General features: G+C 31.6%; 1 protein-coding gene across 19 annotated transcripts in view; it reads left to right on the top strand.

Annotated features, from left to right (window-relative positions):
- Nucleotides 1-25,951, top strand: part of tai (basic helix-loop-helix family member taiman) — a 693,988-nt gene that overhangs the window by 426,875 nt on the left and 241,162 nt on the right. For 2 of the 19 annotated variants that reach the window (XM_076399153.1, XM_076399156.1), the window contains one exon: nucleotides 18,022-18,122. The exons of the other annotated variants lie outside the window; for them this stretch is intronic. The gene's annotated coding sequence lies outside the window, so the exon portion shown is untranslated. The remainder of the gene's footprint in view (nucleotides 1-18,021; nucleotides 18,123-25,951) is intronic. 19 annotated transcript variants of the gene reach the window in all.

Here is a 25,951-nt window from a genome sequence, read left to right as displayed (position 1 = left end):
CAAATTGGCTTTATGATTGTCTAACAAATCAATCTATTTGATTTTAGATCAAGTTGAGAGTATCTTCCGACTAACCAGTATAGTTGTTTTATTTTGGTTCTGATGTGTTTTGCTTTTTGTCTAACATGATGTTTCCAATTTGGTGTACCGTCAAGATTGGTACCGAGGTATTTAACTGATTTAACTGATAACTTGAGGAATCGGACATCCATTGAGTATCCCTTCAATATTATTATATGTTTACATATAACATTACCAAATAAGGATAACGTTTTTTTTTGAACACTCTACTCCAAAAAGCTGAATGTTGTCTGAATTTAGATTATCGTAATTAATCATAATTTTACCATTCAAACAGTGTTTCCATTTTGAGTGAAATAACAATTAGATTGTACCAAATCAGGACAGTTTAAAGCATTTTACATCAGTTTCAAATGACTATGTCTTGGCGACTTGTTCTGAATAATTCCTTGGAACAATTTCCTTCATATTACAAGTCTACATTTGTTATATTGTATTGAATCTGAGAAGCATCTGTTTTAATATATCTATAGTTATCTAGACAAAGACAAACTTATCCAATTAAAATAGTGTTGAAAAAATTATAAAAAATATTATATTTGTTTCATATGTAAAGATACGAATAATAGGTTTTGTGACATTCACATTGCAAGTTATTGTTGCATGTACAACAGAATAATAGTTGTAAAGTAATTTGTAAATTAAGATTGTGATAATCATATCTGATGTAGTAAAAAATCTTTAACCTTAGATACGTCTACATGTTTACATTGTGATAACTCTCATAATTTTATATATGCGAGTGAAAGTAATATTTGATTTAGTTAGTACGTCCGCAGAGATTAAAGCGTGTATCCGTACCGTCAATAAAGGTTTATATTGTTGTCAAGCATCAACACAGTCGGTATCAAAAGTAAACTGAATCTAAAATATCAGCTATAATGTATTTATGATTTTTTAAAAAAACATGTCCCAGCCTAAATACTATTGATATAAAATATATTTTTTTATTACTCCTAGTCGTTCCACAATATGCCCAATAGGCAATATGTATTTCTTATATTTATGTTAAGATCAGATGGTGTTAAACGTTTTAGTCTACGCACTTCTTTGTCACGTCGCATATTTAGCTAATTAGCGAGTACATTGGGATGCATTGATACTCTTTCAAAATACTTCACTCAAACACATTGAATTACACTCTTTATAGGTTCTAGAGGAATGTCGCGTTGTATCACTTTATTTGGAAAATAGTACGGAGCATCGACAATGGCACGTAACACTTTGGAACGGTTGAATGATGGATATATTAGATTTTCTAGCGGTACCCCATTGTTGGATATATATTACAGTATTTTTTTTTGGTGGGTAGATCGGCTGTATATTGAAGATATAGAATTGGAACCAGTAAACTACCTTGCGGAACTCCTGAATATATTGGATGTAATTCGGTATGTTTGTCGCCTTGTACAGTAAAATGTCTATCCGTGAGATACGATTTTAGTAACTGATAGTCCGGATGCGGGAGACATTTCTTTAATTTAACCTGCAAGCCCATATGTCATACCTTATCAAAAGCCTCAGATATGTCTAGGAAAGGAGCCGAACAATATCGTTTCGTATTTAGGTCCATGTTTATTTTGTTTACAAGTCTATGCACTTGTTCTATAGTTCCATGCTTATTGCGAAACCCAAACTGATGTTCTGGAATAATTTTTCTTTTTTCCATAATATAGTTTAGCTTCTTTATGTATAGTCTCTCAAAAACTTTGGAGATTGTCGGTAATAAATTTATAGACCGGTAGGACGTGACATCTTCTGGTATTGTTCCTGTTTGAGAATCATTAATATGTTAGCTACTTTCCAGATGCTAGAAAAGTAATTAATTCATAGCATAGCATTAAATATATAGGTTAATGTTATGATAGTAAAGGTATACCCTGTTATGATATAAAATTTTACCGGTAATTAAATCATAACCGGGAGCTTTTTTAATATTAGTCTTTCTTATTATTGTTTGTTTAACTTTTTTGACCGTTAATTTTTCACGCGGTAAGTCCAATTGAATGTCGAATTTAGAAAACTAGTAATTTTATTTTCGTCATCTTTATGTAGCTCAGACTGGAAGGGTTTAAAAACATTTTTTAAGTATTTTGAGAAAATGTCGGCCTTCTGTTTATTACTTCTAGCCCAACTATTTTCATTTGTTCATTTCATTTTGTTGCTTTCGACAACGAATGGTCTGTGATATAAAATATGATACTTTTTTCTTCCAAGCAAGCTATTTTCCTATTGAAATAATGGGTATACGTGTATGTGTGCCTATTTGTTAACTTTAGATTGTTAAGTCACTGAAACTCAGAGGCAAAAAATTGTACCAGCGTTGGTTGTCGGTCTTTTCGTGAAATACATTAACACGTTTCTAGAACATGTAGAAAGTTTAGGCAGCGGACTTCAAATCAACGAACAACTTGCGCAAACACTCATTAACAACAAAACCTAATAATTTCCAACCGAGATCTCCCAACTAAACAGTAAAACAATTGGCAGTGCGGCGACACGAAGCAGGTGCAGATTGCGGCGGAATATCGCCGCCACAACTATATAACGAAACCCGACTGACTTTAAATATATACGTGGCGTCACGAAACCATCGCCAGACAGTATCGTCGCTTCCTGATCCACCTCAATATCCAGCAACGAGCAATACGACGTGGCATATCTCGATTTGACTGAAAATTGCATCAATTCTCAGTTCTTTTTCGATCTATCGCCTTTTTTTCACATTATAATTAGACGGTCGTGATTTATTCTCAACCATAAACCAGCTTCCTTGTACTAGTCCTCGTTTCTATCCCAACTAGAACACTACACTTATTTCCACAAGCACGACGTTGTAAAAACATCACAATCCGAAGACCGAAATTAGGTTAATTATTATCTTTATTCGTTCCTTCATTGGAACTTTCTTATTATTATTTATAATAGTGTTGTACTAAGCTGCACATAATTTTATGATGTCGTCAGGGTTTTACTAGAAAATTTCCAAATTATTGTGAAACCCGCAGCATTCGATAACCTAAAAGGAAATATTGTCTAATTTGAATATTTTTCTCGTAAATTGGGAGATGAAAGTTGTGCCATAGCGAGAGGATTGTTGTGTTTCTATCTGGTGTAAAACGATGTTAGTCGACTGGTTTTAATAATATTAGTAATTAAATATTTTTAAACGTTCCTTGGTATATTAATTAAGCAAATTTTACACGTATTGCATTTATTTCCATTTATTATCGTGCAAACGTTATGTAAATTCGGTTTTACTTTGATATAATCTGTTATTGGTACACGAAAATATTGCTTTCGTACCACCAAGATTGTTGATCTACAACAAAATGAACTCAAGTTTTTTTGTAGTGGTAGACGATCAAGGATAATTTCAAAATATTTTAACCTCTAATAAATAAATTAGTCCAGTAAACTATAGTAAGATAAAATATAGTAGGATAAAAAGGAGACACTAAAATATTAAAAAAAACCAAACCATTTAAGGATTTTTGTGGATGTTATAAGTAATCATAATCCATACTCACTATCATTTATCATTCTGTTATGTTAGTGAAAACAATCATGCTTCTCAGTCATCATTCTCTTCATCTTCTGTCACCGAGCCATTTTAAGTTTAAAAATATTAAGAAATAATCCCAGAGCAGAGAACCAGAGAAAAAAATTAGGAAGTAGCACAGTTATAGCGAACAAGATATAACTTACAGGGCTTTGGTAAACAATTGTATCTATTTAAGTAATTTAAAATAATCTAGATTTGAATTGATATATTCAACAGTTTCCCAAACTTTAAAAATAGATCTATGAAAAAAGAGCAATGTTTAATTTAAAAAAAAATCTCAGTTCAAAACATAACTTCAAAGTTTAAAGGCTTGATAAATTTGATTGATGCAGTGAAGATGCAGCTGATTTAAATCTATTTCAACACGAGATAGATTAGATTGAGAAGATTTATATGAAATAGAAAAACTATCCGACAATATAAGTGCAAATTTTCCAATACTAAATTAGAGAAACGTTTTTTTTTTACTTACGTTTATAAGTGATAATTTTCAGAAATGTATAATACTAGACTTGTTTAGAAATCGTTAACCGTCAGATTACTCCAGTTCGTGTAGATTCGTCATATTTAATCTAGTGCATTATCTGATTGAAAAAAGTTATTTGTTCCGTATGTGCAAACGTAATATCCATCTTGTGCGTGCCCAAAATTTTCATTTAGTAGGCGGTGTGCAACACTTTTTGTGTGTGTGGCTTAGTTTTAACCCAGTAAGTTATTGTTACAGTAAATTTACTTTTACCAATATTTAAATTTACCAAGAAAACTATTTAATTTGCTCTTAAAAATATAGCTTTATATCGATCAAAAATACATTTATTTCTGATCAAAATGATTAAACATATTATTCAAAGTCTTGCCCATCGTTGGCTTCTCGAAAATTTTAAGGAAATTGAAATCAAAAGCTAATTTTGAATGTCTGTAAAGTGAATGAATTGATTACCTAACAAACCGTACTATGTGTCCATCGGAACAGTAATAAAAAAAACTTTTTTTTTGTAGAAAATAAAAAATGGAGAAATAAATAAATGGAAAAATTAAAAAATTAAAAAATCAGCCTTTATATTAGTCTCTAAAGAAGAAGAAGAATTTTATGAATACTACATTTTTAAATGTACTGTCAGATTAACAGCATCTTGTTGGGACATGAATAAAACCCGCTAAAGAAAACAATCTGTGTTGCAGATCCTGATGAGCACAAATTTGTATTTTATATTTAGATAGCGTTTAAAGATGATAAGATTTTATCGTTTAGAAAGCTGACTAACTCCATTTCTCCATTTTTTGATGTTTCAAAAACTCCTTCTACGAAAAAAACAATAAAATCATCATCTTTACTAGTATTACTCTCAAGCATTACCTCATGTTTTTTTTTTCAAGATTTTGTGTTCTTTGTGTGGGAATGCTTTCGGGCAACAAACGTATTTTGTAACTAGGGTGGAAGTATAATGCCGGATATATTTATTTCAAGTGTCAGTACATGAAAACATACAGAAAATGTATTAAATGTTTTTTCTACTTATGATGCAACCGGTAGCCCATCTAATCTAACCGTATGGACATTAAAGTAGACAGAAGTTTGCCGTAGTAATTATTGTCTACCTAAATATAATCTAATGCTGCAGCAATTGGTTTCAATACTTCAATTAATTCCTCCAAGTATCTTAGTTCTATGGCCGAGAATGTTATGTTATTAATATTCAGACTATTACCTTTTTATACCAACCGATTCGTTAATATTTCTGTGGAGGGAAAGACACCTAAAGGTCGCCCAGCGAACAACAAATTGTATTCTGTTGCGTCTCCAAAAAGCTTGACATATTTAGCGGTCGCTATTTTATTTACGACTCCTATCCTTATTTTATAAGATAGGCAAATGTATTTTGAAGTAGTAATTACGAAATTCATCAGGTCTTTGAAATACAAATTTTAAATTATATTTTTAAGAAGTACAATACAATGTACTTATTCTTTACAACTTTCTGATAGAGTCGTGACAAAAGAATCGTAGAAACATACGGATCGTCCTAATTAGTATTCTTCAGGCTGACTCACTGACAACATACCAGTAGGTTACAGTAAGTTCCAACCATAGAAAAAGATAACGATAAACAGCTATTTCGTTCCAACGTAGTGGAAGCTCCTTGCCCGTATGTATGTATGTATGCGTCCCGGTTATTTATGTAAAACGAAGCGGCTAAGGAGAAAAAAAAGAAGAACGCGGTGCACAACTTTTCAAGTGACGTACCGAATGTTATAACGCAGGCGTCGAACTACTAGAGACCGAACTGTGATGGAAAAAAATAATAAATAAAGCGAGGCAAAAAGCGTCCCGATGCATGGCGAATTGGCGAAGATTGTTTTGGTTACGTTCTCAGACTCATTGGGTGATTCTTCGGAGCTGGAGCGATTCTGATCATGGATATTGGTTAATCAAGAATGATGGTCTAAATGAATGAGGAATAACTGGTCCACTGGCATGGTCTTAGTTCAATACAGAGGATAAGGATACTGAAAATATATCTGATCTGATATTTTTGACCGATATATCGATATTTTCGTTAGCTGATGTTTTTTAATATTTCTTCAAAAAATATTTAAAATATTTCTTAAATATTTTTAATAAACCTTTAAATTGGTACTTAATTTTTAAAATGTGTAGTTTTTCTTTAAAATATCGATATTTTTTAAATATATTGAAATCGATATATCGATATTTTTCTCCGCTGTCAACATCCCTAATACAAAGTTTTTGGTGGTATTTCTTCCGTTTTATTAGTTTTTTTTATTGAGTAAATATACAAATACGCAACTTCTGATTCTCTAACTAATAATCGTCCTTTGTGTTCATTTTTACATTTAACTGTCGAGAATATATATAATTAGTATTGTCCTTTGTTTGAATTGTAACCCATTTTCTACAGCATGTACTAAAATAAAAGAAAAGTTTTCGGTTCCGAGCATATTCGCTATATTGTTCTCTTTTCTACCTACTGAATGTTATTGTTTTGATCAACTACTAATTCATAATCACCCTTTTCAATTTTATAGCTGAACTATGTGAAATCAAACATTTTCAAAATAGGTATCTGACAATTTTTATATTCAATAGTCACATCATCAAATCATACCTCCTTCATTTAACATTTTTTTTATAACATCTTTATTAGATACGCTTAGTACAATCTTAATTATTATTATTATTACAATTAATTTATTACTACTTTTCCTATGTGCTTGGATTAATTAGCAAGCAAGACGAGTACGAGAAAATACATCAGTATGTATTCCTCAATTATAAAATTATAATTATTTATTAATTATTAACTTATAGCTATAGTTTACACTAATAATACACACTAAATGTTCACACAAGTTCGTATGGTTTTGTTCGTTTCAATCTCCTGACATCCTGTGCGCTGTCCAGCAGTTGTATTGCTTCCACGTTAGAATGATTTAGTAACCTTCTTTCGTGTTTCAAGGCGAAATCCTACACAACTTCGCAAATCCATTTGATTTCCAGGTCATCGTGCAGTTCTTCATTGGTTACATAGCGATAGGCATTGGTAATCAATCGAAGAATCTTGTTTTGACAGCGCTGTATGACTAACTGATTTGAATATTTAGTGCAACCCCATATTTGCACCCCATAGGTCCAAATTGGCTTTATAATTGTATTATAGATCAACCTCTTTGATTTTAGATCAAGTTGGGAGTATCTTCCGACTAACCAGTATAGTTGTTTTATTTTGGTTCTAATGTGTTTTGCTTTTTGTCTAACGTGATGCTTCCAATTTAATCTACCGTCAAGATGGATTCCAAGGTATTTTGCTGATTCTGCTTGAGGAATCGGGCATCCATTGAGTGATATAATTAAGTTTTTATTATTTCGCCTTAATGCAAAATTAACGTGGACAGATTTGGAGCTATTAAGTTGAATTTTCCAATCTTTTGTCCATTTGTAGATTTTGTTGACTGCCACTTGCACTTTTTCTATTGCCCTAGGCAGAGATATATCTTTTTCCATAATAACTGTGTCATCAGCAAAGGTTCCAAGAAGTGTACATTTTCTTGTGAAAGCTTATTTCCTTTTATTATTGTGGCCTTAAAGGTAACACAATACAATATATGTTACTGAATTACTAACAGTTCATTCTAATATTTCCGTATTAGTATAAAAAGTATATTAAGAAAAACAATGTAGTTTTTTTTATTTTTGTACTAATATGAAAAATTCAGCATTGGCACACTCATATCACTTAAAATTAAAATATACCCAATTGAATTATATATTTTAATTTATATTTCTGAAACTTTTTCTTTGTTTTGAAATTATTTTAACTGTTCTCTGCATTTTGTGGAACTTTTCAGAAAACCGTTAGTTTACTGGTAGTATAGTGACGAACAAGAAAGAAGAATAGCCGAAGGTGTGCGTAGAATCGGAAAAATTATACTAAATAGTGGAAATTATAGAACGACAGAAAATTATTTAATAACAATTTAGGGTAAATTAGATGGCTGGGTGAATGGAGGTAAAACGAAATGAAACAGGTGTTTACATTATGTGACCGTTATTTATTGAAGTAATATAAAAATGTGGAAAATACAAAATAGATAAAACGGATGACAGCGGTGTTACCTGGAGACGATGGTGGCAGTTGATGGTGACACGTCTAAACCAAACCGTGGTCGAGTACTGAAATGAATGGAAATACCCTTCAATAACATCCCAGATAAACGTCTCGGGGTTGCCAGCTATTCGTTATCGGGTTCTAGTTGGCGCTGCTGGCACCCCATTCAACATCTGGGATTATATTTCTGGGTACTTTGTTGACCGTTATTCCACTATGTAAAATTGGACATGCCTCAAGGTCGCTATAATAATAAACTCGGAAGTTGTAATAAATGCTTAGTAAGTGAAAATCCGAAGGTGTACATATTTGAGCGATCTTACTATAAATCAACAGTCAGTATTGCTAGAAATCGATAGTGCATGCGTCTAAAGTTTCTAAGGTTTCCCCCAGTTTGATCATCGCAATGAAAATATGTATAGTTACTTGTCCTTCTTTATTTTTTCGTATGATGAAAACTAGTAGAAACTTCAAAGTAGTCATATGTATCAATAAGATATGATAAGCAACTATCTTGAATTAAACAACCGTCATTGTACAGAACTGCTTAAATAAACTAACCAAAATAATTGAGTATAGAATACAATCTACACTATAATGTATAGTATATTAAGCTCATTCAATACAGTTGAAATTAGTTGTATACTGTTGGTAACGGTAATTATTGGAAGGATATATTAACTAAATAATTATCAATGTCTTTAATAAAGTAACTTGCACACAAACAAGAATAGAGTCAAAAGATATTTCTACCAAAATAATACATACCTCAATATAAAATGTAAATATGGCTATATATGTCTATATTTACTGGATACGCGCTTCTCTTAAGATACGCATATTAAAATTCTTATCTCGTACATAAGCAAGTGTCTATAGAATTATAAACAGACATTTTAGATATAAAAGTACTGCCTTTTTGTCTATATACAATATGATATGTGTATAATCACTCTCAGTCAGTCTCTCAACCAAATAGTACTTTCGTATTTTCATCTAGTTGAGTAATAAGTTACAATATTATCTGTAGGCCTCTCTTTGATATAATTGCATCAAAAAATATATTATTTTTTCGTCTATAGTTGAATTAATAGTTATCTATATTTACACAATAATAGCATCAGATTCAGATAACTAGCGATAGATTTAACATTCACTACTAATTACTCTTATTCAGCTTATGAATTCGAATATAATAATTTTAATTACTTTACTAGTTTGTTCACTGTGTGAGTCCATCTTGGAAACATTTATAAGCAATTAATGTACTATTTGGAACCACTATTTGAATAATCCAAATATATAACAGTACAAATTAATTTGGTAAAACCAGACTAAATTTTACAGGTTTTTTTTAATGCCAATAAAACAATGTAATTCGTTATTATTACCTTATTTTATATTTCTTTTTACGATCAACATCTTACCGTCAAATCGCATTAGAGGACACATAACAGCTTATAAAAAAATTCCTCGAAATAATCTCCCCAAAAGAGGCGGAGTAATAAAATCCTGAATCTTATTTAAAATAATTAATGCACAATTAGACTTATATAACGAAGAAAAAATTTAATAAGGTCGGGCATTCCACTTATATAAATATTGTATGTGTAAATATATTTTACTTTTTTTTCGAATTTTCAAAGTTTTGATTTATGAAAAAGCCTAAAGGAAACTCTCCTAACTATTAAATTTAATTTAATAATATGATGATAAAATTTAAGAAGAGTTATAATTAAAAAGTACTACTATAGAGATAAAATCCTCTAGGCTCTTATATAAATTAAAATTTAATTCAAAACGGCAACGTTACTATTTCGCTTCTGATAAGACGAATCTACAGCAACTTTTATCTTTTTGCTTGAGAACTTTGTCGAAATTACGATCAATTACCGAAGAAGAAACGTTCTATTGTCATGAAGAAGTGAGCCAAGTCAAGGGGAACCGTCCGATAGTTTCTAGACAAAGGAAAATTTAGATGTAAATTTTCCGAAACCGTTTTTGAATTTGTAAGGAAGTTTGCGTATACTGGATGCAAAAGTTTCGGTGCATGGTAAATTGGCGGACAAACAAGACCTAATTCGGTATATGGCACTTTTATCTCGAATATAAAATAAGAACAACACTCGTGACAAGAATGTGCTATAAGTGGTTCACTTTTAATATTAAGGTTTTAGTATGTAATGAAATATGTGTCCTTGGTTGAATTTATTATATATTAGATTGTTTCAAAATGTTAAGTATACCACTATTGAAAAATTATTATTTTTAGTATGTTTAACTTGTCTAGTTGGTTGCTTAGTAATTTTATATATTTTTTGAATTTTGCGTCAAAAACACTTATTTTCTTGGGGATCATTAGACGTCAAATTAGAACTATAATATAATTTTAACGGACGGAAACATCTCTGTATATAGAGCTACTAAGCCGTAGTTATTGTTGATTTTGTAGAATTTTTCTGGCAGAAGTAGAATTGAAGACATGTTATACAAATAGATGTACAAATCTAATTAAAAATTAAGCAGCTGTACTTGTTAGTCGGAATATATTCCCAAGATTAAAGAGATTGTTAAACCCTTGTGGATCTATGGAGTGCAATTTTTTTTATTACTCTTAATGGTTCCACAGTCTCCCCAATAGGCAAAAAGTATTTCTTATGTTTATATTATATATATGTGACATGTAGAAAATCACTTCATTAAGAGATCTGCTGTATAAAATATTATCTTAATTAATTAGTCTTATTATAAAACTTATTCTATAGTCTATATATGTCCAATAATCAGATGAGATGGTGTTAAACGTTTTAGTCTACACACTTCACTATCACGTCGCATATTTAACTGATTAGCGAGTGCATTGGGATTGGGAAACTCTTTCGAAGTACTTCACACAAACACCTTAAATTATACTCGTTATGGGTTCTAGAGGAATATCGCGTTATATCACTTCCTGAACATTGTACGGAGCATCAACAATGTCACGCAACACTTTATTTTGAAACCGTTGAATGATATATTAGATTTGCTGGCGGTACCCCATAGTTGGACTCCATATGACCAAATAGGCTTGTGTATAGACTCATACAACAATACCTTGTTATTTAATGACGACTTGTATTTGCGCCAATACTTTTGATATAATTTAAGTCCAAGTTGTTTGTGTTTAGCGAGTATGTGCTTTTTCCAGGTTAGGCGTCGATCTAAATGTAGACCAAGATATTTAACATCCTCTGCTTGGGGGTGTTGACAATGATTGATATTCACTGGTGGACATGTTCTTCTACCCAGGATAAAAGTTATATTGGTGGATTTTGTTTCATTCGCTTAAATGCGCAATGTCTTCAACTAAAGTTGTATTTGCTCCAAGTGGGTTTGTAGGTTCATTGGTACTGTGATATCTTTCTGCTAAGATTGGTGTGCCGTCTGCGTATGTTGCCTCAGTAGTTATTTTTATGGTGGATAAATCGGCTTTATATAGAAGATATACTATTGGACTCAGTACACTACCTTGTGGAACTCCTGAATATATTGGATGTAATTCGGTATTTTCATGGCCTTGTTTCAACTGCAGACCCGTATGTCATACGTTGTCAAAAGCCTGAGATATGTCTAGGAAAGCAGCCGAACAATATATTTTGGCCTTTAAGTCCATGTTTATTTTGTTTAGAAGTCTATGCATTTGTACTATATTTCCATACTTATTGCGAAACCCAAACTGATGAAATATTTTGAAATAATTTTACTGTTTTCTATTACATAGCTTCTTTATGTATAGTTCTTGGATTAATACCAATAAACTCATCATATTATATTGTTTATAAGCTTTCTCATACCCATATATTCGTGAATTATGTGATGTACACGTTCAATTGATATCTTTGTGTGTCTGCTATTTCATTCAACTTCAATTTACGGTTATTCAAAATTTTGTGGAGTTTTTAAATGTTTTCGTCGGTAACAACCTCTTTTGGGCATCTTCTGCGTTCAGCGTCTTCGGTGCTCATTTCACCACGTCCAAACGTAGCATACCAATCCTTGATGGTTGATTTTCATGGGGCAGTGTCCGGAAACTCGGCATCAAACCAAGTTTTTGCTTCAACTGTAGTTTTTCCCTTCAAAAAGCAATATTTTATCAACACGCGAAATTCCTTTTCATCCATTTTTTTACAGTAACAAAAGTTGCTTCACACAAAATGCTGCAAAAATTCACAAACTAATAATCCGACAGCTGTCAAATTTATACAAGCATCTTTTGAGGGTTAGGGCTACCTAAAAAATATATGGATTTAATTCTAGTAGCGCCAGCTATGTGTCAGGCCGGGGACTTTTCAATTGACCTGTTAGTCTAATTTTTTAATTTAAAGAATACATACTGGTGTATTTATCCTGGATATGTTTTGATTTTCCATTGATTCCAGTACAAATAAAAAGTAATAATAAATTAATATATAATGTGTGTTCACAATTTTAGCAATGCCAGTCTTTTTTTGGTTCAACTCAATTAGTTTTATACTTATTTTCAATTTTTTTTATGGTAAAGATCGTAATCGTAATTAATCTATTAATTAAATATATTTTTATTATAAACTCAAATATTTCAGTATCACATTGTATGTTGTTAGATATGCCGAATATAAAACTTACAAATAAATTTTATTTCTGTTATTTATGAACCCCCCGATATTTCCTAGTAGTAATAAAATACGATCAATAAGTCCTCAAACTAAAATAAAAATGAAAGTAATATTATTCCGATAGATTTCTGATATCAATTGATCTTGATTGGAGTTCCAATAACGCGAATTTAACCCAATAATAGTCTATAATATTTGAATTATAACGTGAGTAAATATTATTTTAATTTATCTAGATTGAATAGTTAGAATAAGGCTTAATATATTTTTTAATATTAAATATCACTGAACACTAATGTAGTACTAAATTACACTATTGTTAGATTCGATATTTTCTGTTTTATTGAGTCATCAAAAATCTAATTTGGATTTAGTAATTAAGAGGCTGAAGAAATGGAAAAATACTAAAAATACAACAAACAAACAGTTAGAAGTTGGACAGCACAGTGTTTTATTTTTTTAAGACAAATTAGAGAATAGAAAGAAAAGTCGACTTAGAATCAAATAGTTGCGTGTTATTTTAAGACATTTTCCATTATTATTTTCAATACATTTGTGGTTTCTGCGGGTTTTCAAATTATTTCACAATCCTCCTCTGATATAATTGTATTAATTAGTTTGTCGTCAGCTTTTAATAGAAAATATCCACTAGCAAATTATCATATTAAGAAATTAGCAATCCAGTATATTAGACTACAATAAAAGGACCATAGCGTACGTGTTGATTGAGAGGTTAGTTTTATTTCTACAACAGTTTGTTAAGGTAATATAATTATATAATATTTAACAGAAAACATTAACAGCAAACAACGCTAAAAACACTTATTTAAGGTATTAGCAAAATGTTACTTTTTAGTTCAATTGTAGTCAAAGCAAAGTAATAGTTATGGGTACCAGGCCACAAAAGTTCTTATGTTCATGACAAAACGTAAATAAAAAATCTTCATGGAGCACAGTTGTAAGAACGTCTTCGAGAGACAGCACTACTCCAAGTGTTCCAATCCAAACAAGTTTGTAAGGAACGCGAATACCCATCTCAGAACCTTGGAACCTTGCAACATGACAATTAACTGCCCTCAAAACCCTACTTATTCATCACTCGCGGTAGTTAAACCAAATATGATAATCCCAGTCGTAACTCAGGGCCTCTGACGCCCGCAAATCCAATCATCCCGAACCCAAAGCCAAATCAGCAAAAGACCAATTGGTTCTAGCTGGTAAATTTGGCTAATTCGAAAAAAACACTCTCGGAAATAACAACGTGTGGCTGTAAAACATGTTAAGCTTGTTTAGAGTAAAGACGCATGAGCGGTTTTGGTCAATCAACACCCACGCTGGGGTACTTTTAATGTCGCCTCAGTATAGTACATTACCAACATGCTTTGTAACGTTTTAATCCATTAAAAATGGTTATCAGGATAATTCTTCAGGTGGGCGCTGTCAACGAACTTCAACGTAAATGTTGACTCAGACAGTTTTTGACAACATAAAATCTTTCAAGTAATTCGGAGTACTTATAATTAAAAGCTTTCGCATTTTTATGACGCTAAATATCCTCCATCATTTTAATGATGATGCGACTAGATAAATTTACATCAGCAATAACTAGTTGGAACATTCCTGAAACCGAACGTTTTCCTTCGAGAATATAATAACAGCCCGATGCCGACACACAGACGGAGAAAAGCGCACAAATTCTTAAATGCATATATATATATATATGTATTATTCGTCTATTTATATTCAGACTCGTTTGTAAAGACGTAAGTTTAAATGACTGGGTAAACGGCTGCAACTGCTCGCGAGGTCTGATCGGAATTTCGCTTCCGTTCGTCGAGAATGGCTCTTTAAAATCGAGAAAACGGGTTTTGGCCTAGCTAGTCAGAAAACAACATGGTATCCGTCAAACTATGTCGGCTGGTTCACTCGAAGACCGGCTCTTTGGCATTATTCCAGCGATACGAAAGAGAACGACCGACAGAGCCAAAGAGAGAGAGACAGAGAAAGAGAGCACGCTAGAGAGAGACGCGCGTAGAGAGAGAATAAAAAACCTACGATGTCGATGACGACGACGGCCACGAAAAATATCGGTGTGGTTCTCAGTTGCCATGTCACTGGGATATAACGCGAGACTTATCGATTTTAAACAATCGAATGGGCAATTTATATATTTGAAGATCGTCATTAATTATCTGGTTGTGTGGAATAAATGGTTGCATTTTATCTGTTGTTTTTTTTCGTTCGGGTTCTTGTCCGACAACCTGAAATAGAAAAGTACCAAGAAGTTTTTAACTTTAAAAACCTATCATGACGTGACAATAAGTTTTCGCAGAACTGTCTTTTTCTCAGCAGTAAAACTAAAAGATACAAGAAGCTGTGTGCACACAATTGTGCCACTCAACTAGCAATATCATACAAATATTTAGTTGACGACAGAACGGTTCTTCTACTGTTGCGATAGTCGCGGGTTTGAATCCTGTTGGGTCACGGATGTACTATATGTTAATGATTGTAACTGTAAATGCCTTATAGGCAACAGTGAAAAATCTGACAAGGAATAACCATCCCAGTCACGCCACTAACCAGGCTGGGTAAGACCGGGTGTCTTCTTGGATGGTCTCTCTAAGTTGATCACTGGCCAGTCTGTAGGCTTAATACCGAGGGCCGGGGTTCGGAGCCTACGGGTAAACAATAGGGCCAGTACAGATAAACCCTCTTTGTTAAAAGATACTCTAAAATCTAACAAAAAAGTTTAGTATAATTCCAAAAGGTATTAAATGTATTTTGCTCTTTTTTCATCACCACTACTTCAGCTCCAAATCTAGTTCCTGTTCATAAATCATACAAGAAAATGTTAGCATTAATGTTTTAGGGTGCGAAAAGATTTTTTGTGGTAAAACAACTCTTAACAGCTAAAACAATCTCAGACTATATTTGCCACTTTAACCAATTTTATTCAAAAAGAACAGAACAAAGATTTTCTTTCTTCCGGCTTCATATTTTTTCCACCTCTATTTTTGGATATTATGTAATTTTCACCAAGCGAAGTGATAATAGCTGCTGGAGAAATGTATTTTGCAGACTTTCCAAATAAACATTTCCAATACGGTTTGAAGCATACGTATTGAAGTTGTGTTAAAATCGTTTTAAACTGTAATATATAAGGTTTAATTATTATATATGTTAGTATTTTAATTAGTTAAGAGAATCCCAAGCTTATCGATAAATAATTTCTAAATGATCGCAACTGTAAGGAAATTTGGATGCTAGGGATGTGGATTATTTTAAAATATCGAATTTTTTTTTCAACTGGAAAAAATATCGATATTTTAAAACGAACCTTTAAAATTAAAGACTTGTTTTAAAAGTATATTAAAAATAATTAATAGACTTATAAAATATTTAAGACATACCTTTAATTTGTGCTGAAAAACTATCGATATATCGATCAAAAAAATGTCGCTTAAAAGTATCGATATTTATTGAAATAAATATGGATATATTGATATTGGGCATCCCTAAGCGATGCTACTCGATAGTGCGTAGGAAATCAGAAGACTGAAGGGAACCAAACAACATGGCCTTGTGTAGTGTGTAAGTGTCTAAAGTAGTCTAATTTAATTTAGTTTGGGAAATACCATACATATCGATGTATTATTCCTGCACTCGTTTTGCTTGTCTCTTGATGCAACTGCAACAGAACAATAGTAATAAAAATATCAATAAAATATATTTATTATGTTTGAAAACATTTAATGACATTATATATTATTATAACCGTTATGTTATTATAAATGGCATTATTTTTGATATAGAAAAATTTAACTCAAGATAATTATTCTAAATAATAAATAAATTTAAATCTAAAAATTTTCCGTTTTCCGAAAGGTCTGTTTTTGTTTCCGCATCTTTATTGAACGTCCTAGTATAAATTTGAGGCATTTTATCATCATTTATTATATGGTACTGCGAAGTAAATTGTTACGGAATTTTTTTAAATCGTGTTAATGAAAACCAAAAATGGAAAATTGCTACGAAGTCTTTTAAGTTTAAGAACCTAGCTATCAATCTTCTAATCTTAACGGAGAGCGAAGAATCTACGATGTAGCTCGTGGTCATTTGTTGACGCCCACTATGACTCACTACTTAGTTACCAGTAGCATTTTAATCCTTTCACTTTTCTCATACCATCTTCCATCGTTACAACTCAAGAATCAGTATACAAGAGTTTTCATTTATGTCGAAAAAAACGTTTAAAAATTAACTCTCAAATTGATCAACGTATATCGGTTTTAGTCCACCCCAATAACATTTCAATTTTTTAGTTTTGATTTAATTTACGATACGGGAACGAAAACATTTATGATCAGTCATCAGTTCAGTAAGAAAAAATATGCTGTTTGCACATCACCGATATGAAAAAATATAGTAAAAGTTAAAGCCTATTGACAGAACCTTGACGATGTGATTTCAAAATTGTCCTAAATTAATTAACAATCTTGGTATTCAGAATGAAGTTATAATTTATTCTGAATGCTTGCAATACACTTTTCAAAAGTCTAAGTAAAGCTATTATACAATGCAATATATATCTTTACATAAGCATTTAATAATAGTGGTAATATTTCTCTTTATTTCATTATTTATAATTTGGGCTTGTTTACAACATTTACAACCATTTTACTAGCATTGTTTAACAGCGAAAATTCTAATCAACATGTAATAAATTAGATACTTAATACATATGTGACATCTTTGCGTCACCACAATACATAATTGTATATCGTTTCCTATTAACTCTTATTAATCACGACTCACGATCAATTTTGAAAAGCCTATGTTTGCAATATATGTTATATATGTTAAAAATGATATCCAAATGATTCCTTAAATATTATGTTGTAATACAAGCGTCTTCGTTTATCTATATCGATATCAACCTTGAGGTGCCCGTCATTTCTACTTTCTAATTCGCAGAAAAATGATTCCGATGCGTAAAATACAATGCCAAGAATTTTTTTAAATATACGATCGTTATTAATTTTAATTATATCCCATCCATTCCCTTCACTTTTCATCTATACTGATATTTCTTTCTTTTTTGTTTCAGGTAAGCACCGGTTTATTTATTACGTTGACTCGGTGTCATCAAAATTGAACGACGCAACGAAACAACAACAGAAATAGGTGTGGGATGATTAGCTGAATATGGTAAATTGTATTAAAATGTTAATACCTATTAGTAGTTTTAATTAGTAATAATCATTACTCGTGTTGGTAAATCTTTGTAACTGTGTACAAGCGTATTAAATATTGATCTTAACTTCACCTTAACAATGAATTGATAAGCATTCTAATATGTTCATTAGAGGTGAAGCGCTCGTCAGACAGGTCACATCTCATGTGTCGGAACAAGCAGTAGTCAGAAGGAACAAGGTCTTTAGAGTACCGCGGGTTGGGTAGCACTCCCATTTTTATGTTTCCAAGTATGTTTTGACGAATTTTGCAAGATGTGGTCGAGCGTTGTCATGTTAAAGTATAACATTGTGCCTTTACTCGTATTCTGCCCATTTTCATACCCTCAAATCATCGTCTTCAAATTTTGTCAGCTGTCCAGTATGCTCTTTATCTTCGGCGTCAAAATTAACATTAAGAACGCCGAAATCATAAGCTTCCCGCAGTTTTCGATTACTTTCGGTCGCTTTTTTCTTCATATTGAGGTAAAAAAGTCAAACTTCTCGCAAATGTAATTTACTCAGTACAAATTCAGACATTTTCAACGGACTGAAAAAAATGTTTCTTCGCACTTTACGAAATGACACCTACTGAAAAGTGGGGCCTCAGTGGGGTTTCAATATGAAGTTGGTTACAAATGTATCCGATGCAATTTAATACACAATAACACAATTTGTTTTAAACCCTTAAATTTAATCCATGGGCCTTTGGTATTTTTGTCCAAAATTATATGACCATAAGAATTTATATTTTTTCAATTACCGAGTTCGAAAAAGGAGGAGGTTCTATGTTAGGCTGTATATATATAGTTTTTAATTTGTTCGCTGATTTCTCCATCAATTGTGGGCCAATTTTCAAAATTATTTTTTTATTCGAAATAGTGCACTTCCGAGATGGTCCCATTTTAATCAAATCAAGATCTTTTGGGGCGCAATCGAGGGAAACGATCAAATTTCAAAGGCACGTAAAAATATTAAGATATTTGTGATGTATGATATTATTGTTGAGCTGACGTGACGGAAAATCGGAAGTCGTTCACTGCAAAAGCCAATCAGTTTGCTTTTTAAGCACTAATTATAGCATATAGGACCTTGTGTAAATATTGTAGATAACTGTTTCAATGGTGTATTGATTAAGGGGTTTAGCTCCCAAAGAGAGGTCGCGGGTACTATTTATATTGTCACATTACCTAGGCTAGTTAGTGGATCCCGGGGCCTGAAGCGCTTTTTAGCTTCTTATTTTCAATCATATATATAGTAAAATATAAAATACGTGTAGGAGATAGGTTAAGTAAGGTTTTATTTTTATTTAGTTATTAGAGCGATCATTATGTACATACTTTATTTTAGTACTTTTTTTGTGTTAAAAATAAAAAAATTGTGAATTCATTATTTATTTTTTGAAGTCGTATCAATTTTCTTGTTAAAAATATTTAATTTTTTATCAGTCTGACAATATATTGTCAGTGAATTCCAAAAATTATACTGCCAAAAATCAGATAAACACCTAAAGGCTTCGGCAGATGATTAATTTATTAACAAGACCAATTAAATATTGAAATATATTATTGTTTTTCCTATTTTGATATTTTAAAATTAATAATTTTCTCATTCGAGAAAATACTTTTGTTAAATAATTGTTTTAACGATGGAGACTATATTCATGAATACATGCGTTAAGTATTGCTTTATTATGTTGGATGAAAGATTGCATTAAGTTCGTATTGGATTATCTTAATACAATTTCAGAAATAAAATGAACAAGCTAAAATATCGGCGTGATTTATTTAGAGATTTGTCACGTACTATACATTGTCACATTCCACTGTCTCAAACACAAAAGAGCACTTTTCGCGCTCTCGCGTTTTCCTTTCCATTATTTGTTCGATGCATTTAATCCGGAATGTTTGCCAGACGGATATGTGGAGATCTGTATTTCGTCGTACGCCTTCGGTCGATTGAAACGGACATAAAACCGTATTAGGTTGGCAAATATTCGGTATATGCTTTGTTTTTTCTTCTCTTTGTTCTTCTGTAATTCTATATATATTTTTGGAAGAAGTACTAAGTCTGGGAGATTTCTTAAAATAATATTTTTGTCTTAACCACTAGTTACATATTTCTGTAGAAAAAGTTTTGGTTCAACTTTTACGCCCTTATAACTTAATTATTAGTTATGCTTTTTCAGTTAAACCTATGAAATGTTATGTTTTAGGTACTATCTTTCATTAGTATTTGATGCTTTAAAAATAAATAAGGATATTATTATTCATAATGTATGGAGTTATAAAATTACGGTTGTAGTCAAGACCATTTTCCCTTAAGAGGTATTGTCGAACAAATCATGTTTTCGTCTTTACAAGTTTATTTAAAGCTTATCTTTAACCATTTCAGAAAGTTTTTTTTTATCTATTAAATTTCATATTTTATATTTTCTTTCCATTTGAGTCACTGTTGATAAAAATAAAATATTTATTTGAATATGCCAGTTAACAGTAGTTACGTATTTCTGTAAAAAAAATTTTGGTTCAACTTTTTTTTTAATTAACTGAAACATAAACTATCTAGGTTTTTTTCTGGGAAAACACCCTTAATAAACTATAATATATATATATATATATATATATATATATATATATATATATATATATATATATAAACACAGTAAACAAATGGACGGATCCGCTTTATAAATAATAAATAGGCCTTTCAAGGTCATTTTGTCGGTTGTCAGTGTTATCTGAAAGTTAAAATGTTCAAACGACTTATGGCTCTATTTTGTTGCCTACTGTGTTACCGGCAGCATATTATAACTTGTCTCTGTCTCAGAATTAAAACTTATTGGGATAATGCGTTACGCAGGTGCAAAATGCTTCCCTGATGTCTTGGTTGTTTGAACATATGAGCAGAATCCACATAATCTGAATATATATAAATTGAATAAATTATTGTTAGTGTTTTTTTTTACAAATACAGTGGCGATCTAAACGCAGATTCTTGTTTTTAACCCCTGTTATTTTATTTTTTATTTTTAAGTGGACTGTCTTAACTTAAAGTCACTGAATGATTAACATATTAGGTTATTGGTGAAAATGTGAAGTATCAATTTGACAACTATTAGACAACCTGTTCCAACTGTTAAATTCGATAACCTTGTCATTTATCTGCATAAAATAACTATCTTTCATTTAGCATTATTGGATTATTCAGTGTATACAAACGCTAATCATTGCTTAACGCTCAAAATGCATTCATATATAGATCACTCTAGCATGTAATTACTTTGGTGTTTGATTTGAAGAAATTTGTTGCTCAAGTCCATCAACCAGTTTTAGAAACGTGTGGTGATCTCTCGCTGCTTAGTTATAGTTGTCAGTTTTGGTTCCAAGGGTATAGGGTATTTTGATGTCAGTGGTAAAGTGCGGCCTGGAGGACCAAAAAAAAATCGAAGGCATTAACTACAAGACTTATCGGCCAAAAACCCAGCTCAAATTCGTAAAGAACTTTCACACAGCTTAGCAATTGATGAATGAACTATTTTCAGACTATACTTGCGATGGGAAAGATCCAAAAGTCGGGAAAGCTGCTATCACACCAATTAACTGAAAATGCTATTTCGAACTGTTTTAACATCGCTCTTTTGTTGCTTGCTAGGTGAAATAAAGAGATTTCTGTAACGCATTGCTACTTACAATAAAATATACATCTATGACCCCAATATCCCAAGCGGGATACTCATGACCATAAAGTATTGCTGTTCATATGGTAGGACCAGCAAGGTATAACATATTACGAGCTGATGGAACCGACTCCAATAGAACAAATTAAATGACGTATTGTTGCAAAGAAAGATTCTGATATGATTGCAAGGTACTCTGCTAAATTCTGAGCTTCAAGAATGAGATTATCGTTTATGTTAATTGCTTCGTATTGATTTTTTAAACCAATATAGACAGATTTTATATGTCACTTGATAGTTGTCGTTGTATTCCTTCTTGTTGCTGTATAACATCTGGTGCAACGCTTACAAAACATGTTCTACGATTCACCAAAAGATGCATGAATTTTGAATTGTTTCAGTTTATATGATGCCATACAAAAAACCATTCCAACCCCAAGGAAGTTGGTTGAACAAACTAGATTTCCAGTTATATTAAAACTATCTGGGAAGAAGTAAACCGACGTCACATCCTAGCTGGTATCCAGAAAGCGAGTCACCACGGTGACATGTTCATTTTTCCCTCATACAATTTACTGGCCGACATACTCGGACAATTAGCATCGAATAATGACGGCTTAATGAAATATGAGCAATTTGCGTCGCTACTTGGATCTTCCCAGTTTTCTTTTAAGTCGACGGAGATGAAAAGACCGCCCGCCGCGTAAAAATCATTATAATTAAGAAGGAAACTGGAACCGAAACAAACTGCCGCCGTGGCGATTTTGTAGTTTTTGCCAATTTTTTTTTCTGCTCCGTCTAATTTACGAAATTAATTTATGATCAAGCTATTTTATATCAAGTTCTCGGAAATTCTTGTTAATATTTCAAGGCAAATCATATTTCATTCTATGCTTTAATATATCTGCCTATCTTCGATATTAATTGCAGGAAAAATATATTGCCAGATTTTTTGTCCACGGTTCCATGTTTCTGATCATGAATTTCACTAAGTAAAACATTGTTTTAAAACAATTCGGATATATTAACAGAAAATTGAAGCTTTAACTATAAATCTTCATTGATCATGGAAAATCGCAAGTTTTTATTTATTAATCCTGTTTAAGGGATACTAAATTTTAAACTAAAGCCCTCATAACTTACACATCACTGTGTCACAATTTCTTAGTTGAATGAAACTAATGATGAAATTTAATTACCTTTTAGTCTTCTTTTTGAAAGTGGGTTGAAATGTAATCTACAGTATGTACCTTTTTTTATTACATCACACATAAGATTCGCTTGGTTCAATTTTTATGTATAAATTAATGTATTTCGTTTCGTTCTGTTGTAAAAATGCATCAGTATATTTTTCCAAAATTAAAATTAAATTACTGTTTAGTACTACTTTGTAAACTACTCTACAAATTCATGTAGTTTGGTTCGCATTAATCTTCTGATTTCTTGCACGTTTTCTAGTAGTTCTAGTAGTATTGCTTCCACGTTGCTGTGAATTAAGTAACCTTCTTTCATGTTTTACGGCGAAATCTTTGTAAATCCATTTGATTTCGAGGTCATATTGCAATTCTTCGTTGGTTACGTAACGATAAGCATTGGTAATTAATCGAGGAAGTTTGTTTTGGTAGCATTTGATTGCTAATCGGTTTGATGACAAGTCACAAGAAAGAAACTTAAAACAAGTTGAGGGTGTCTTGCGAACCAGTGTAAGGTCTTAAATGTGACAATTCCTCATTGACTCCGATATTTCTGTAAAATAAAAGCTTTTAGTATATTCTTATTAGGACTTTGTTTCAATATGCTAAACTCAAGTTTCTACCAAATAGATTTTTTATATTGAGATTTTTTCCTTCATGTTTGGTGGTGGAAGAACTTCGGAGGATTTGATTATCAATGAATTAAACATACATTTTTTAATTTCTTTTTTCTAAGTACTCAGTCTTCAAATGTTTCCTCAAACTAGCCACTATTTTTGATATTTCATACTTTAATATAACTTTAACCTACTTGTTTGCGTTTTCGTCTTGATATTCTTAAGCTTGCTGTATATCTGGTGGTTCATGCTTCACAATCATTTTTTCACTATAAAAAGGCATTAATAAAAAAAATTGATATAATATAGATCAATCAGAAGTAGTTTCCATCATTTTCAACATCATTCTTCCACCTTCCTGCTAACATGGCGATACTTCTTCAGCATTCAGCATTTCGATATCATATGTAAACTAGCGAGAACTTCCCTTTCGAGCTGTTGCAGTGTATCTTCCACAGTTCTTGCAACGTGTGGCCGAGTTTTGTCATGCAAGAGGATAACTTGGCGTCTGATACTCGCTACTGCAAAGCTTTTTGTTACAATATATTGCTCAATTTGTTCAATTGACGTTGGTAAGCATTTGGTTTTAGCAGCTCGTAATACGCTAAGCGTTGCTGATCTCACCATATGAAACGGTTCGAAACGTTACACCAAATGTAAACACATCAAAACAGTTGACTCATCAACTGCTAATCTGTCTGAAAGTTCGTTGGTTAGTCTCACTATTCATTCTGTTTAAACTATTTTGGTCCTCCAGGTCATTTTTTGTCATTGACATCAAATCACCACTTTTAAATTATTGAAACCTAATCCGACAATTAGTATATTACGTAGTAGTAGGATCGCCATAACTTTCTACATGTTTGATGGGTTTTCGCAACAGATTTATTTTTCAGAACAAATCAATCAACAAAAGCAATTAATGTCGAGAATACACATTTGAAGGTTCTATCGTCTATATATAATGAATTATTCAATAATGCTAAATTTGAAACTATTGTTTTATGTAAAAAAAATTCGAAACCATCAAATTTAAGTTACGGTAGGTTGTTTAACACTTGTTTGCATTGATACTTTAAGACTGATACTTTTCCAGTATATATTTTCTAATTTTCTTACGGTATTTTACTATATTAACTGTAGAACACATATTCCCTTTGACCTCTTTGATAACGACAGCGTATTTGCTATTGCCATTCAGTAATTGAAAAATCATAAATTTTTTGTAAAAGCCGTAACGTCATAATTTTAATTATATAGATAACCTTTCGATAATTTGCTCAAGCATAGATAAGAAATTTAAATGTATAGTTAAAAATGTTATATAACAAATCGTAATAAGTACGTATAGTACAAGGCCTGATTTTTGTTTGTTATATTAATTCTGTATTATCATTCGTTATTGATGTTGTTGAAACAAGTATTTATGTTGGTAATATTATCATGTAATTATTTCCCTTTGGTCAGACCGAGAGAGTTAAAATGGAAAAACATCACTTAATTTACTCTTACATATATTCAAAATGTTTGTAAATCACTTGAACGAAAATAAAGGCTAGTGATTAGAACATGGTTTTTAATGCTGATACAGATTTCACTTTATATCTTTGACAATTTTAATCTCATCTCGAAAGAAACAAAAAATGTGCTTTAGGAGTGACCTTGTTTAAAATTATCTATACGCTGAATTTGTGGAACAACAAATCAAAAGTTTTATTCCATAACCTATAATTTCACGTTTTCTAATCAGTATGTAATTACCTTGGCTAATGTACAATAAAAACACAATTTTAAGTATATATTTCTATGGTCTGACGGTTAATGCATGAACAACTTCAGTACTGTACGAATTTCGTTGGTCGTTTAGTATCGAATGTATTTTTTCTTATTCGAATTTATTAGATATATGATTATTTTTATAGATTTTTCAACATATTTATTTCGTATCAAAAAAAATAAAACCGCAAATTAAGACTTAATAACAAATTATTAATAATTATTGACAATTGTTGATCAGTCAGAGAATGCTCAGAAGTTTCTGAGTCTTTGGAGAGAAGAAGTACTACAATCAAGACTATAATCTGCCTCTTTCCAGCGCTTATCCTGCTAATCCTTCTGTATAGCTCCGAGACTTGGACACTTACAACCTGAGATCTGTAAACTTGAGATCTTTCAAATGCAAGTCTAATGGAAATCAGATAAGCCCAAATCTGGTGGATATGCAACCGGCGATAACTTGACCCACTTTAGGTGTTTGAGCTTTGTCTTCCAGCATTACCACTTGTTTGTTTGCTTGATAGCAAGCTCGTAGCCTTTC

Source organism: Rhynchophorus ferrugineus, unplaced genomic scaffold (genome assembly GCF_030347505.1).
Source record: "Rhynchophorus ferrugineus isolate W39M unplaced genomic scaffold, kcgeb_rfMv2 rfM3, whole genome shotgun sequence".
Lineage (NCBI taxonomy): Eukaryota > Metazoa > Arthropoda > Insecta > Coleoptera > Curculionidae > Rhynchophorus > Rhynchophorus ferrugineus.
The sequence above is the reverse complement of the archived record's forward strand: the minus strand, read 5'-3'. Positions and strand labels throughout refer to the sequence as shown.